The sequence below is a fragment of the Microtus ochrogaster genome, unplaced genomic scaffold, assembly GCF_000317375.1.
Source record: "Microtus ochrogaster isolate Prairie Vole_2 unplaced genomic scaffold, MicOch1.0 UNK41, whole genome shotgun sequence".
In the NCBI taxonomy this organism is placed as follows: Eukaryota; Metazoa; Chordata; class Mammalia; order Rodentia; family Cricetidae; genus Microtus; species Microtus ochrogaster.
The window spans coordinates 36,217-51,444 of record NW_004949139.1 but is presented as its reverse complement, the minus strand read 5'-3'; positions in this window follow the sequence as shown (position 1 = coordinate 51,444).

The following is a 15,228-nucleotide window of genomic DNA, read 5'->3' as shown; positions in this document are numbered from 1 at the left end:
CCAAAAACTCAAGACACATTTACTAAAACCCCTGTGATAAAGGAATTTGCTCTCATGTTCTCCTCAACAGACTTACAGGAAAAGTAAATAGCCCCTTGGCAAAACTGACTGATGCTCAAATAATAAACCAACTGCTTTGCCTGTTTGTCCTCTAGTATGAACAGGGCAGAGCTAGGGATGAACACAGCAGGTGGAGGCAATCAAAGAGCCAGAGAGGCCAGTGAGAGAACCCAGAGATGTATTCATCCTGCCCAATATGGTAATGAGGGAGACCTAGATAAGGGACTGAACTAGGTTGTGCCAGGCCAAACCAGAGAGAAGGCACACAGGACAGAGAAGTGATGACACACAAGACACCTGTCCTTTATGTGGGCTCTGAGTTTAACATGTCGGTATCACTGTGCTCTCTTTAAACACAAAGCACAGTTCATAACCCAGGTACTTTTTGTTTTGTTTTGCAGACAATGACATTTTTGACTCATCTATTTAACTTTTGAAGTCTTTTTATTTCTTTTAGATTAATATAATTATAAGTCATTTTCCCTTTCTCTTCCCTTTCTTCCATTCAAGCTTTCCCATAACCCAAGTTTTTGAGGGTTTGTTTTTTGTGGTTTTTTTTTCTGTTTGTTTTATTTGTGGTATTTTGAGACAGGGTTTCTCTGCAGCTTTGGAGCCTGTCCTGGTACTAGCTCTTGTAGACCAGGCTGGCTTTGAACTCACAGAGATCCACCTCCCTCTGCCTCCTGAGTGCTGGGATTATAGCCATGTGCCACCACCTGGCCCCATAAACCTAGTTTTAAGAAGTCTGTATGGTGGGTTGATATCATATGAACATGACTTAAAGTCTGCATCCTGCATAACTCTAAAACCTGATAGCAAATCATCTCTAGAGACTTTTCTGATCATTTCTCATTCCAGAAGTCTTATTTATAAAGATGTTTTATTACATTATTTTAAATGTAATGAGAATGTAATATTTTACATATATTGGTTTTTTTTTTCAAGACAGGGTTTCTTTGTGAAACAACAGCCCTGACTGTCTTAGAACTCTTTCTGTAGCCTTTGTGATCCTGTTAGGGGAGTTTTCATATTTGGGTTACGTAAATAAGGTGATGCTACTCACTTCACAACATTCTCTCCTCTAGATAAAGTTAGTATCTTATAAATCCCCCAAGGTATTTAGAATACAAAAAAAATCTTGGCTGATACTTGGCCTAGAAATTAAGAAGAAGAACTTTAAACATTTTTGAGAACAATAAAAATAAGCTAAAGCAAAGGGTTTGCAAATAGAAAGTTAGCATCAGGAAAAAAACACGAGATGTGCAGAAAAGAACAGTCACAGGTCTAATTAACCCTGGATGATCAAACACTGTGCACCCACCCCAGCCTTACCTTCATGACACTCAGGAATGTGCTGAATAAACCTGTCTGTTTTCCAGTCGTAGAACTTGAATTCTAGATTTGATACAGTCCACTAGATAGACAGCAAGCTATAGGGAAATTCCACCAAATCCACCACTTAGCATCAATAGGACAGAACCTAGGGAGGGAAAGCATCAGTGGTGGTTTGTTGTAGGTGGTATTTCCAGAAGCACATGGAACCATTTACTCCTTGAAAAACATTCAAGGTTCTCACTAAGAAGTTGGAATATCCCTGTGCCTCATCAAGACCAGCTGGCCACTCAGGTATTGAGTCCACATTCCAACTGTTAACCATCTGGTCTCACATCATGGTGCATGAGAAAACAGCCACCTAAATACAGTTCATGTCTTTCTCAACTTTAACCCCCAACATCCCAGATCCTCATCTACTGTGACAAAAAAAATGAAAAAAATCTTTGTTTTGCCCCTGAAACAACACCATTATTTGTGCATCTGTACTACATTAAACAGGTACAGATGGGATTGTTTCCATTTATGACACTGATAAGCACTGATCAGTTTCTGAATTTCCAGCCTTCCTTACTTGTAGAGTAAGGGTTTTTAGCATAGAGACAACTCTGAGTGGAGATTTGATATTTAGTTATATAACATAAGAACAGAAATGTGTTTTAGGCTGCCCAACCAGTACAATAAATACAACACATGCTGCATTGTTGTTGACTTTGTTTTTGTTTTGTCTTGACATGTTCTTAACATCTACTGTAGTGTTTCTCAAGCAAGGCTGACTTTGTCTCCCTAGGGAATACTTCTAGGTTCTGAAGCTATGTTATTTTCTTTGCTTTTATTTCTCCTTTTAGTGGGGAAATGGCAAGGAATGCGATTGAACACCTTGAATGCCCAGGACACCACACCACAACCGCTTAAGAACTCCTTTCAATCAAATATCTACATATAAGACTTGACACATCCCTGCCCCCACCCCCAAGCCTGCCCTAGTGTCTGCCAGTCCTTGGCCCAGGACAGTTCCTATTCCTGCACTGAGGCTACCCACCCAGAGGGGTGAGTGTGCACCTGCCCAGCCGGAGGGGAGTGCAAGACACCTCCAGATCCTGCTGCAGAGGCTTCTTGGCTCCTCACAACCCTCCCATACCCCACCAAGTTTGCCCTTTTGTCTGCGGGGTCTTTCAAATGCCAAGAGTCCTATCCCTGTGCTGAGGACAACCTTTCACACCAGTCCCTGGCCAGCAAGGGACCCTGATCCTGTACCAGATGATCCATCTGAGAGCTTTTGAAGGAAGAGATGGGCAGGCACCAATACAAGAATTCCTCCAACAATCTGAAAAACAACATGGTAACACCAGAACCCAACGAACAAACAACAGGAAGACTTGAACACCCTAATCCAGAAAAAGTAGAAAAAAAATGACATTATGAAAGCGATAGAGTCCCTTAAACATGATGTGAAAAGCTCCCTTAAAGAAATGGATGAGAATAACAAAAAATATGAAGAATTGAGTAAATCCGTAAAAGATAACCTAGGAAACCAAGAAAAAACAATCAAACAGATAGTGGAAACAGTTCAAGATTTGAAAACTGAAATGGAGACAATGAAGAAAACACAAACCGAGGGCAGGCTGGATATGGAAAATCTAGGTAAACGAACAGAGACTACAGAGACAAGCATAACCAACAGAATACAATAGATAGAAGAAAAAAATCTCAGATGCTGAAGACACCATAGAAAAAAAATGCACTGATCAAAGAAAATGGCAAATCCAACAAATTCTCATCACAAATCATCCAGGAAATCTGGGTAACAATAAAAATACCAAACCTAAGAATAATAGTGGTGGAAGAAGGAGAAGAGTTACAGCTCAGTGGCCCAGAAAATACATTCAACAAAATTATAGAAGAAAACCTTCCCAACCTAAAGAAGGATAATCTATGAAGGTTCAAGAAGCATACAGAACACCAAATAGACTGGATCAAAAAAAAATCCCCTCATTATATAATAATCAAAACACAAAACATACAGAATGAAGAAAGAATATTAAGAGCTGCAAAGGAAAAAGGTCAAGTAAATTATAAAGGTAAACCGATCAGGCTTACACCTGACTTCTCTATGGAAACCATGAAAGCCAGAAGGTCCTGGATAGATGTGCTGCAGAAACTAAGACACCATGGATGCAAGCCCAGACTACTATACCCAGCAAAGCTTGCATTCACCATCAATGGAGAAAACAAAATATTCCAGGATAAAAACAAATTTAAATAATATGTAGCCACAAATCCAGCCTTACAGAAAGTAATAGAAGGAAAATAATAAACCAAGGAAACCAACAATGCCCACAATAACTCAGATATCTAGCGACCCTTCACCAGCACAACTCGAAGAAGGGAAACACACAAACTCTACTACCAAAAAATAAATAAATAAATAATGAGAGTTAACAACCACTGGTCATTAATATCACTTAATATCAATGGACTCAATTCACCTATAAAAAGGCACAGGCCAAGAGATTGGATACGAAATCAGGATCCAACATTCTGCTGTTTACAAGAAACACAGCTCAACCACAAAGACAGACATCTACTCAGAGTAAAAGATTGGGAAAAGGTTTTTCAATCAAATGGAACTAAGAAACAAGCAGGTGTGGCTATATTAATTTCTAACAAAATTGACTTAAATAAGAAGGGATAGAGATGAACACTTTATACTCATAACAGAAACAATTCATCAGGATGAAATCTTAATCCTAAATTCCTATGCCCTTAATATAAAATCACCCATTTATGTAAAAGAAACACTACTAGAACTCAAGGCAGCCATCAAACACACACACTAATAGTAGGAGACTTCAACACTCCTCTCTTACCAATGGACAGGTCAATTAGACAGAAACCTAACAGAGAAATAGGAGAAATAATGGAGATAATGAATCAAATGGACTTAACAGACATCTATGGATCATTCCACACAAATAGGAAAGAATTTACCTTCTTCTCAGCATCTCACGGAACCTTCTCGAAAATTGATCACATAATCGGTAACAAAGCAAGCTTCCACAGATACAAAAAAATATTAGTAACCACCTGTGTCTTATCGGATCACCATGGAATAAAGTTAGAATTAACAATAATTCTACCCCCAGAAAGCCTACACATTCATGGAAGCTGAATAATCAACTACTGAACCAACCCTGGGTCAGGGAAGAAATAAAGAAAGAAATTAAAGTCTTCCTTGAATTGAATGAAAATAAAGACACAACATACGCAAACCTATGGGACACTATGAAAGCAGTGCTAAGAGGAAAGTTCATAGCTCTAAGTGCCCACATTAAAAAAAAAAAACAAAGAAAGCTCACATTGGAGACTTAACAGCACAGCTGAAAGATCTAGAAAAAAAAAAAACAAGCAGACTCACCCAGGAAGAGTAGAAGACTGGAAATAATTAAACTGAGGGCTGAAATCAACAAAATAGAAACACAGAAAACAATCCAAAGAATCAATGAAACAAAGAGCTGGTTCTTTGAGAAAGTCAACAAAATTGACAAACCTTTATCCAAACTAATCAAAAGGCAGAGAGAGAACATGCAAATTAACAAGATCAGAAATGAAAAGGGGGACATAACAACAGACACTGAGGAAATTCAGAGAATCATTAGGCCTTATTACAGAAGCTTATATGCCACAAAGTTGGAAAATGTAAAAGAAATGGAGTTGTTATTAGATAAGTACCATTTACCAAAATTAAATCAAGACCAGGTGAAAAGTTTAAATGGACCTATAAGTCGTGAGGAAATAGAAAAGGTCTTAAAGAAACCTCCCAACCAAAAAAAAAAAAAGCCCAGGACCTGATGATTTTAATGCAGAATTTATCAGTATTTTCAAGAAAAGCTGATACCTATACTCTTTAATGTGTTTCAAATAATAGAATCAGAAGAGTCATTGCCAAACTCTTTTTATGAAGCTACAGCCATCCTAATTCCAAAACCACACAAAGACCCAACAAAGAAAGATAATTACAGACCAATCTCACTCATGAACATCGATGCAAAAATCTCAATAAAATTCTGACAAACAGAATCCAAGAACACATTAAAAAAATTATCCATTACAACTAAGTAGGCTTCATCCCAGAGATGCAGGGCTGGTTCAAATACGAAAATCCATCAATGTAATCCATCATATAAATAAACTGAAAGAAAAAACATATGATCATTTCATTAAATGCTGAAAAAGTGTAAGGATAAGACCTAAATATCAATCTGAACACACTGAACCTGATAGAAGAGAAAGTTGGAAGTAGTCTACAACACATGCGCACAGGAGACTACTTCCTACATAGAACCCCAGTAGCACAGACAATAAGAACAACAATGAATAAATGGGACTTACTAAAACTGAGAAGCTTCTGTAATGCAAAGGACACTGTCACTAAGACAAAAAGGCAACCTACTGACTGGGAGAAGATCTTCACCAACCTCACAACAGACAAAGGTCTGATCTCCAAAATATATAAAGAACTCAAGAAACTAGACTTTAAAATGCTAAGTAACCCAATTAAAAAATGTGGCACTGAACTGAACAGAGAATTCTCAACAGAAGAAGTTCAAATGGCCAAAAGACACTTAAGATCATGCTCAACTTCCTTAGCAATCAGGGAAATGCAAATCAAAACAACTCTGAGATACTATCTTACACCTGTCAAAATAGCTAAAATCAAAAACACCAATGACAACCTTTGCTGGAGAGGATGTGGAGTAAGGGGTACCCTCATCCATTGCTGGTGGGAATGCAAACTTGTGTAACCACTTTGGAAATCAGTGTGGCGATTTCTCAGGAAACTGGAAGTCAACCTACCCCAAGACCCAGCAATTCCACTCTTGTGAATATACCCAAGTGATGCCCAATCATACTACAAATGCATTTGTTCAACTATGTTCATAGCAGCATTATTTGTAATAGCCAGAACCTGGAAGAAACCTAGATGCCCTTCATGGAAGAATGGATGGAGAAAGTATGGAATATATACACATTAGAGTACTACTCAGCAGTAAAAAACAATGACATCTTAAATTTTGCATGCAAATGGATGGAAATAGAAAATACTATCCTGAGTGAGATAACCCAGATACAAAAAGATGAATATAGTATGTACTCACTCATTAGTGGATTCTAACCATAAATAAAGGACATTGAGGCTATAATTTGTGATCCTATAAAAGCTAAATAAGAAGGTGTACCCAAAGAAAAACATATAATTATCCTCCTGGATATTGGAAGTAGACAAGATTGCAGGGCAAAAATTGGAAACTTGGGGTGGGGCTGGAGTGGGGTAAGGGGAGATGGGGAGTGAAAAGTGAGAAGGTGAGGATGGGGGAGCTTGGGGGAATGGGACTGATGGGATGGAGGAAGGGTGGATATGGGAGCAGGGAAGTATATATCTTAATTAAGGGGGCCATTTTAGGGTTGGCAAGAGAGTTGACTCTAGAGGGGTTCCCAGGTGTTCAGGGAGATGTCCCCAGCTAGATCCTTGGGCAGCAGAGGAGACGGAGCCTGAAATGGCTCGATCTTATAGCCAAACTGATGAATATCTTGCATATCACCATAGAACCTTCATCTGGCGATGGATGGAGATAGAGACAGAGACCCACATTGGAGCACTGGACTGAGCTCCCAAGGTCCAAATGAGGAGCAGAAGGAGCGAGAACACGAGCAAGGAAGTCAGGACTGCGAGGGGTGAGCCCACCCACTGTGACAGTGGAACTTATCTATTGGGAGCTCACCAAGGCCAGCGGGACTGGGACTGATGGAGCATGTGATCAAAACAGATTTTCTGAACGTGGCAGACAATGAGTGGGGCGGACTGAGAAGCCAAGGACAATGGCACTGGGTTTTGATCCTACTGCATGTATTGGCTTTGAGGGAGCCCAGTTTGTTTGGGTGCTCACCTTCCTAGACCTGGATGAAGTGGGGAGGACCTTGGACTTCCCACAGGGCAGGGAACCCTGACTGCTCTTTGGAAGGGAGAGGGAGAGGGAGGGGGAGTTGGGGAGGGGGAGGGAAATGGGAGGAGGGAAGAGGGTGGAAATTTTTAATAATAATAATAATAAATAAATAAAAATAAATGACCCAGTTGGATAAATGATGAAAATGGTCACTGAAACGGTCGCTGTGTTTCCGGTAGTATTTACTAACGCTGTAGAAATATCAGACACTGAAAATCTAAGACACTGCAGACATATATTCTTCCAAGATCTTTCAATTTTAGTACCAGCCATGTAAATAGACTTATGACAATAATTTAACTTCTAAGTCAGTGAAGTATTTGCCTTGATGTTTAGCACAAAGAATAAAAACCTACTTTACTTTACAAAAAAAAAGAAAATATAGGAAATAAATAATCTCATGTTAGCAAGCCCAAAAGATGGGAAGTGTAACACAACACACACACACACACAGAGAAAGAGAGAGAATAATAAAAGGAATAAACAATCATTTATCATCATTGATACATTGATGCATCTTAATTAATAGACTCAATTCCCCATCAAAAGACACAGACTAACAGAATGGATGCAAAAACATGATCATTCCTTCTGACACAGAAGAAAAACATGTCAACATAATAGGTATTACCTCAGAGTAAAGAGTTGAATAAATATTTTCCAAGGAAATTGATCTAAGAAACAAATTAGTGTAGCCATTCTAATATCTAACATTTTAAACTTGAAATCAAAATTAATCAACAAAGATGGGGAAGGATACTTTGTGCTCATCAAAAGAAAAATGTTCCAAAATGAACTTTCAATAATTAACATCAATATACTAAATACAAAGACACCATGGTTGTAAAAGAAACATTGCTAAAGCTTAAATCCCACATTGACCATCACACATTGATGGGAGTTTCAATACCCCACTCTCACCAATGGACAGGTCAGCCCATCAAAGACTAAATAGAGAAATACTGGAGATAAAAGACATATAAACCATGCAGACATAAAAGATATAAACACATGTCATCCAAATCAAAAGAAGTACAACTTTTTAGACCTTTCCCCAAATGTGAACATATACTCAGTCACAAAGCAAGTCTCAGCAGACACAAGAAAATTGAAATAATCCCTTTCATGGTATTAGACCACCACTGATTAAAGTTGGAGTTCAACAACTAAAACAATAGAAAGCTGACAATCTCGTGGAAACTGAACAATTCTCTACCTGAATGAAAACTGGCTCAAGAAATAAATTTAGAACTTCTAGAGTATAATGAAAATGAATATGCAATATACCAAACCTTATGTACCTAACCTCATGGCACACAATGAAAGTGGTGCTAATAGAAAATTTAATGGCAGTAAGTGCTTACATAAAAAAATAGAGAAATTGTCTAGCAACTTAATAGCATATGTGAAAACTTTAGAAGTTCTGCAAGCACACCCAAGAAAAGTGGAAAGTAAGGAATATCCATCTGAGGGCAGATTCAAATCACAAAGTATCAAAGAAAACAATACAAAGAATTGATGAAGCAAAGAGTAGGTTCTTTGGGAAAAATCAACAAGATAGACAGACAGACTAAATAAGCTAAATAAAAAGCAGGGAGAATACCCAAATTAATAAAATCAGAAACAAAAAGGGGGACATAATAATAGACACCAAGGAAATCTAAAGAATCCTCAGATTACACTTTAAAGACCTATACTCCATAAAATTGGAAAATAAAAAGGAAATGAATAATGGTCTTAATAGGTCCAATTTACAAACTTAAATCAAGATCAGGTAAATATTTTAAATAGACATATAACCACTGTAGAAATAGTAGCAGTTGTTAAAAGTCTCTGAACATTTAAAAATGCCCAGGGTTACCTGGTTTTATGGTAAAATTCTACCACACTTTTAAAGAAAATAGTCCTCAAAATATTACAGAAAATAAAAGAAGAACCACAGTTACCCTGATAGTCAAAGAATACCATGATTAAACAAAGGGAATTACAGACCAATTCCTCTCATATACATAGACACAACAACACTCAAAACATATTCAAAACCTAAATCTAAGAACACATCAAAAACTTCATCCACCATGACCAAGGAAGCTTCGTGCCAGAGATGCAGAGATGGTTACTCAAAATATAAAAATCAGTAAATGTTATCAACCATATGTTTAAACTGAAAAGAAAGTCACTTGATCTCATTATATTCACAAAAAACTTAGAGAAAAATCCACACTGCTTTATGAGAAAAGTCCTGGAGAGAGCAGGGACACAAGGAACATACTTCAACATAATCAAAACAATCTAAAGCAAAGATACAACCAACATCAAATTAAATGGAGAGATACTCAAAGTGATTCCACAAAAAACAGGAACAAGACAAGGCTGTCCACTTTTTCCATATGTATTCAGTATAGTACTTAAAGTAATAGCGGGGGAATCAAAATAACTAAAAGAGATAAGGGGATACAGTTTGGAAAGGAAGAAGTCAAAGTGTCATTTCTGCACATAATAGAATTGAAAACATAAGCAACCCAAAAAATTCTACTGGAGGACTTAGTACAGCTGATGAACAGATTCAGAAAAATGGCTGGATACAAGATAAAGTAAAAGATAAACTCAAAATCCTTCCTATATGGAAATGACAAATGTACTAAGAAGGCAATCAGGGAAACCCCCTTGACACTAGCCACAAGCAATATAAAATAGGGGTAACCCTAGCCAAACTAGTGAAAGACATTTATGTCAAAAAAACACAAGTCTTTAAAGAAATAACTTGAAGAAGATATCATGATGTAGAAGTATCCAGATAAAATTAATAATATGATCTAATATTAAGAACAGAGTAGGATTCTCTAATTTGAATTGAATTAAACATAAACATTAGAAAATAATTAAAAATTAATTGCATAGATAACCCTGTACATGCTCTTGAGGTAAACCCTAACTCTTACCTTCATGAATCATATGCGCAGGAACAAAGCTTGGAAATTTAAATGGAAATTTATCAACAGCACATTTTGACAAATGAACTAATTCATATTATGAAACTTCTTCCTCATCAAAACTGAAGGGTGAGTTTTAAAATGTGTATTTATGTAGATACTTATTAGTATACTTGCTACTCTAATGCCCTGTTTTTAAAAGATTTCTATTGAAAAAATCATTTTATATTTGAATAAGACATCTGATTTGTCAAGAGAATACAGATTATATAAAATGCAGAATGATTAAAGTAGTTTAGAATCAGCTTTGTTAAAAAAAAAAGAAAGAAAAAAGAGTTGAAACACTTGTGTTACAGCTGACGATTACAGAAATTCTGTCTTATACTCACAAGCAGCTTGCAATGGAACAATGAAGGTCAAAATATTTGAATTATTTACATAAAATGCTTTTATCAGATTTGAAGAGCTAAGAAATTTGGATTCAAAGACTGATAATGTCAAATGCCCATAAAACACATGTGAGAAATTCTTATTTCTAAATTTACCTGCCATTGATGATATTTCCTGCTCCATTGTTAGATCTTCAGTTGGTACAGAATCCTGCTTTTCAGTGGTAGCCTGCACGGACTGGAAGGCAGATATTTAATAATGTTTGTGCATGTCTTATATTGGGGAGCTAACTACACACAATAAAATGGAAACATTATTACCTTCAATTCAGTATATCCAACAGAAGAGCCTGAAAAGTGAGAGACATGTAACCAGCTATATATTGACATGACAAAGTCAATTAGAATTTCATGCTGAATTAAAGTAGAAAATCATTGGTAGAGTTATCACTGGGACTACTTCCCTTAAGAGTGGGATTCAGTTTGTTTCCCCATTGCTTATTCTGTCTGATGTGGACAGAAACAGAATTGAAACCAGTGGGAAAAAATGAATGTTACTAAGAAGAAAAGACAGATACCAATGTGGTGTTCAAAATTAATTGGAAGGAAACTTGTCATAATACTAAGGAATTTTATGGTTTTTCCACGTTATTGTATTTAGGAAGCAAAATCAGTCATAAATGTTCAATAGAATGGATAAATTATTGGTCTTCAAAAAATTTGTTCAAAGTAATCACCTTGGATGTTTACTTGTAGAATACTAAAGCATAAAATATTCCATTTTTGCATGTATTTGGGAAATATTATCAACGCATTTATCTCCTTTAATTTATAGAAAACTTTTAGTAAACATGTTGTAGAAGGTCTATAAACTAAGCTATAACATAAAGCCTATGTTTTTGCCTCTAATGCACAATTGTCCCAATAAAATATAAGCCAATTTTTCAAAATCAAAAATAAAAGAAAGACTTACAAAGTGTACTGAATGTACTGATACAAATCACAATTTCATTTTGACATCTGGGAATATTCATATTCATGTATTGAAATACAGTCATTATAAATGTTAAATCAAAATGAGTGGTTTGAAAAAATACAATGTCAGAAACTGTAAAGATGACCTAACTGTTAAGAGCACATTTTGCTCTCACAGAGAGGATCAGGACAGAAATTACCAGCACAAACATATTGGATCATAACCATGCATAACTCCAGTTCCAGTGCCTACAATGTATCCTTCTGAGGTCCAAGAACCTCATATGCATTTTTATATGCATATACAAAGGTAGAAAAGACACACATAAATAATAGCTATTTAACCATGGTATACTGTGTCTACTGAGAAAAAACATAACATGCCAAGTTCTTTAGAAAATTTTTCAGTGCACTAAAACATGTAGTGAGCAGGACAGAAGCAGAATATTTGCCATTCCAACATGCTAATAAAAATAATTTATGCAAAAATCTAAGATTTAAGATTTTTTTAACTTGAGAATCAAAGGGATATTTAGAAAAATGAGTACATGATGCCAGTTCTCTCCCACACATGGGGCTGATTTGGAATGAAATGGAATGTTCTGTATCTTTTAAAGGTTAAAGATCTTAAAGCTTCAGAAGAGAAGCTAAAGAGGCAACTCAGTGGTAAAACACTTGCCTAATATGTTAATGTCCCTGGCATTGATTCCAGAATCACCATAAATTAGTCCTGAGACATTTATCCTTCACCCAGGGCTGCTTCCCATGGAACTTGCCTTTTGCTTGCTCTTTGGCAAAAGGAATTGAATAAAACCCTTTCATTTCACTCTCACTGGTGTAAATGCAACAGTTGTACGTATTCTGTGCACAATTTTGTCTTCATTAGCACTGTAATGTGTACTTACATTGTGATTTCCTGCTCTAGCATGGCGCAGTGCACTTCATCCCAATGCGCTCCATGAGAAGTGAGCCATGCCTTGTTTCAATAGCAGTTCAGCAACGCCTTGAGAATCCCATTTAACTCCACATGTAGTGTTGTTCTAGAATGACAGACCAATGGAATAACTGATTAAAATGTTCATTGAACGTATTTTACCACTCAAATGGCTTGTCTGTTTGTGTAGAATTGACCAGTTCTTAACAGACTTAAGTATCCTGAGGGCATGAGTGCGATCTAGTGTGGGAATTGGTGTGCTTATGGTATGATTTATTATTGGTGTGCTTATGGTATGATTTATTAGATTTATTCAAATATTTACATAAGAAACATCTCATTCTTTCTTGTCAAGTAAGGAATAGCCATTTTTATGATTAAAGTAATACTAGTGATTTTATAAAAATAATACTCTTTGTTTAAAAGAATCCATAGAAATCTCAAATATTGACACTGATAAGCACAATGCTGATACTCATTTAGCATTGAACTGTGTCCTATATAAGAAAATTTGTCACCTTCTTCTCTGCACATTGAAAAGCACATGTGGTGATAAAATCATGTTCAGGATTTGCACACCTAGAAAGTGGGGAAATAGGAATAAACACAACTCTGTCACACCAAAGCTTCTCTGCAACTCACCTATTTTCATCTTCAATAAAGTTTATATAGTTATAAAAAATAAATAGATAGTTATAGTTTTCCTTAGTTATGATAAAAGATAAAATAAATATAAATATTGTAACTGTAATTCTTGCTTGATAACTGTTTTGTTATTTGTAATTTTGCTATGTTAAAGTTAAAGCCTTCCTTTTTTGTTTAAACAGAAAAAGGGGAAATGATGTGGGAATGATTTCTTATTAATAAAGAAACTGCCTAGGCCCATTTCATAGGCCAGCCCTTAGGTAGGCGGAGAAAACAGAACAGGATGCTGGGAGAAAGAAGCTGAGTCAGTGAGTCGCCATGGTTCTCCCACGCCAGACAGACGCAGGTTAAGATCATTCCTGGTAAGCCAGCTTGTGGGCCACACAGAATAATAGAAATGGGTTAGATCAATATGTAAGAGCTAGCCAATAAGAGGCTGGAACTAATGGGTCAGACAGTGATTAAAAGAATACAGTTTCCGTGTAATTATTTCGGGGCATAAGCTAAGCTAGCCATGCGGGCGGCAGGGTGCCTGGGGACGCAGCCCAGCCGCTCTTATTTCAACAGTTAAAGATAATTTTCTGTCCTTAGCAGAAGTGAGACTTAAAAAAGAATTATTGGGTAACAACCTGAGCAGTAACTGGTAAAGAGTAATAGTCCCTCAGGGAAACATGACATCAGTATTCTTCAAAGAAGGAAAAATAAAGAGTCACACAATAGCCTACAACTTATCTTCTATCCATGCTTAACATACTTAAATATGAGGAATATATTATTTAGTGATTAAGAATTTCATGATGACTCAGTAAATGAAAAGATCATATTTTTCAAAACACTAGTATGATATCTATCAGCTCCTGTAAGATCATATGACAGATGAAGTAAGATTCTAATAAGAAAATCCTCTCAATATCATAATAAATATTAATCTGATTATGTATCATTCTTTTCTATATTCATTTCTCATAAAAGATTTTTTTGACACGGGGCTCCTCTGGTAACAGCTCTGGCTATTCTGGAACTTGCTTTGTAGACCTGGCTGGTATTAAACTCACAGAAATATGCCTGCCTTTGTCTTCCAAGTGCTGGTATAACAGGTTTGTGCCACCACCCCCAGGCAACTGATGTTTTGCTAATATTTCCTAGTATATTTCCATAATGTTTTTATTTGAGTGACTCTTACTGTTCTAGACCACAAGCAGTGGTTAGAAAACTCAAAGCACATTACCTCAGATAATCTTGACAGGCATGCATATCACAGAATGATTTGTTCTGCCATGAAGCACTTCCTTTCTCACAGTGCAAGCAGCTGAAGTGCAAAACCATCCTGCAGTGGTGTCAATTACTAATTGACAACCCTGTCTATTCCACAACTGAACTGAAAACCACATAGCTAGTCCTGTAAATAGAATATTTACCATAGTCTAGAGAGCAGTAAATTTTACTTCTCAGCCAACTGCACATTATCATGTTTCTAAGCATTGCAATGTTTTGATCCTGTCTACAGTTGTCACAAGATTTCTCATCTTAAACTCATTCTAGACTTCACTAACCATCTTACCAAAAGCAATCTACAGATTCAATGCAATCCCCATCAAAATTCCAACACAATTCCTGTTTTTATTTTATTTTCCTCTCATACACTACAACCATAGCCTGGGTTTAGCACAAAACCGTGAAGGTGGATCGGATTAATACAGACAAATTGGTATAAGATGATACAACTTTAATGTAAATAGCACAGTCACGCAACTGGAGTTCCAGCGATGCACCGAAAGAGGAAACAGGAAACAGGCTGTAGCGTCTGCGCGCCCCAATTTAAGTAAACATTTGCCCGAGCCATCCCGCCCCCAAAAGGCGGGCTCTCTCTACATCTCCCCCTTTTGTCTAAATAAGACAGAACTAAACTAACTACAACTATAAACAATAATAACAAATAATAAATATAACAAATA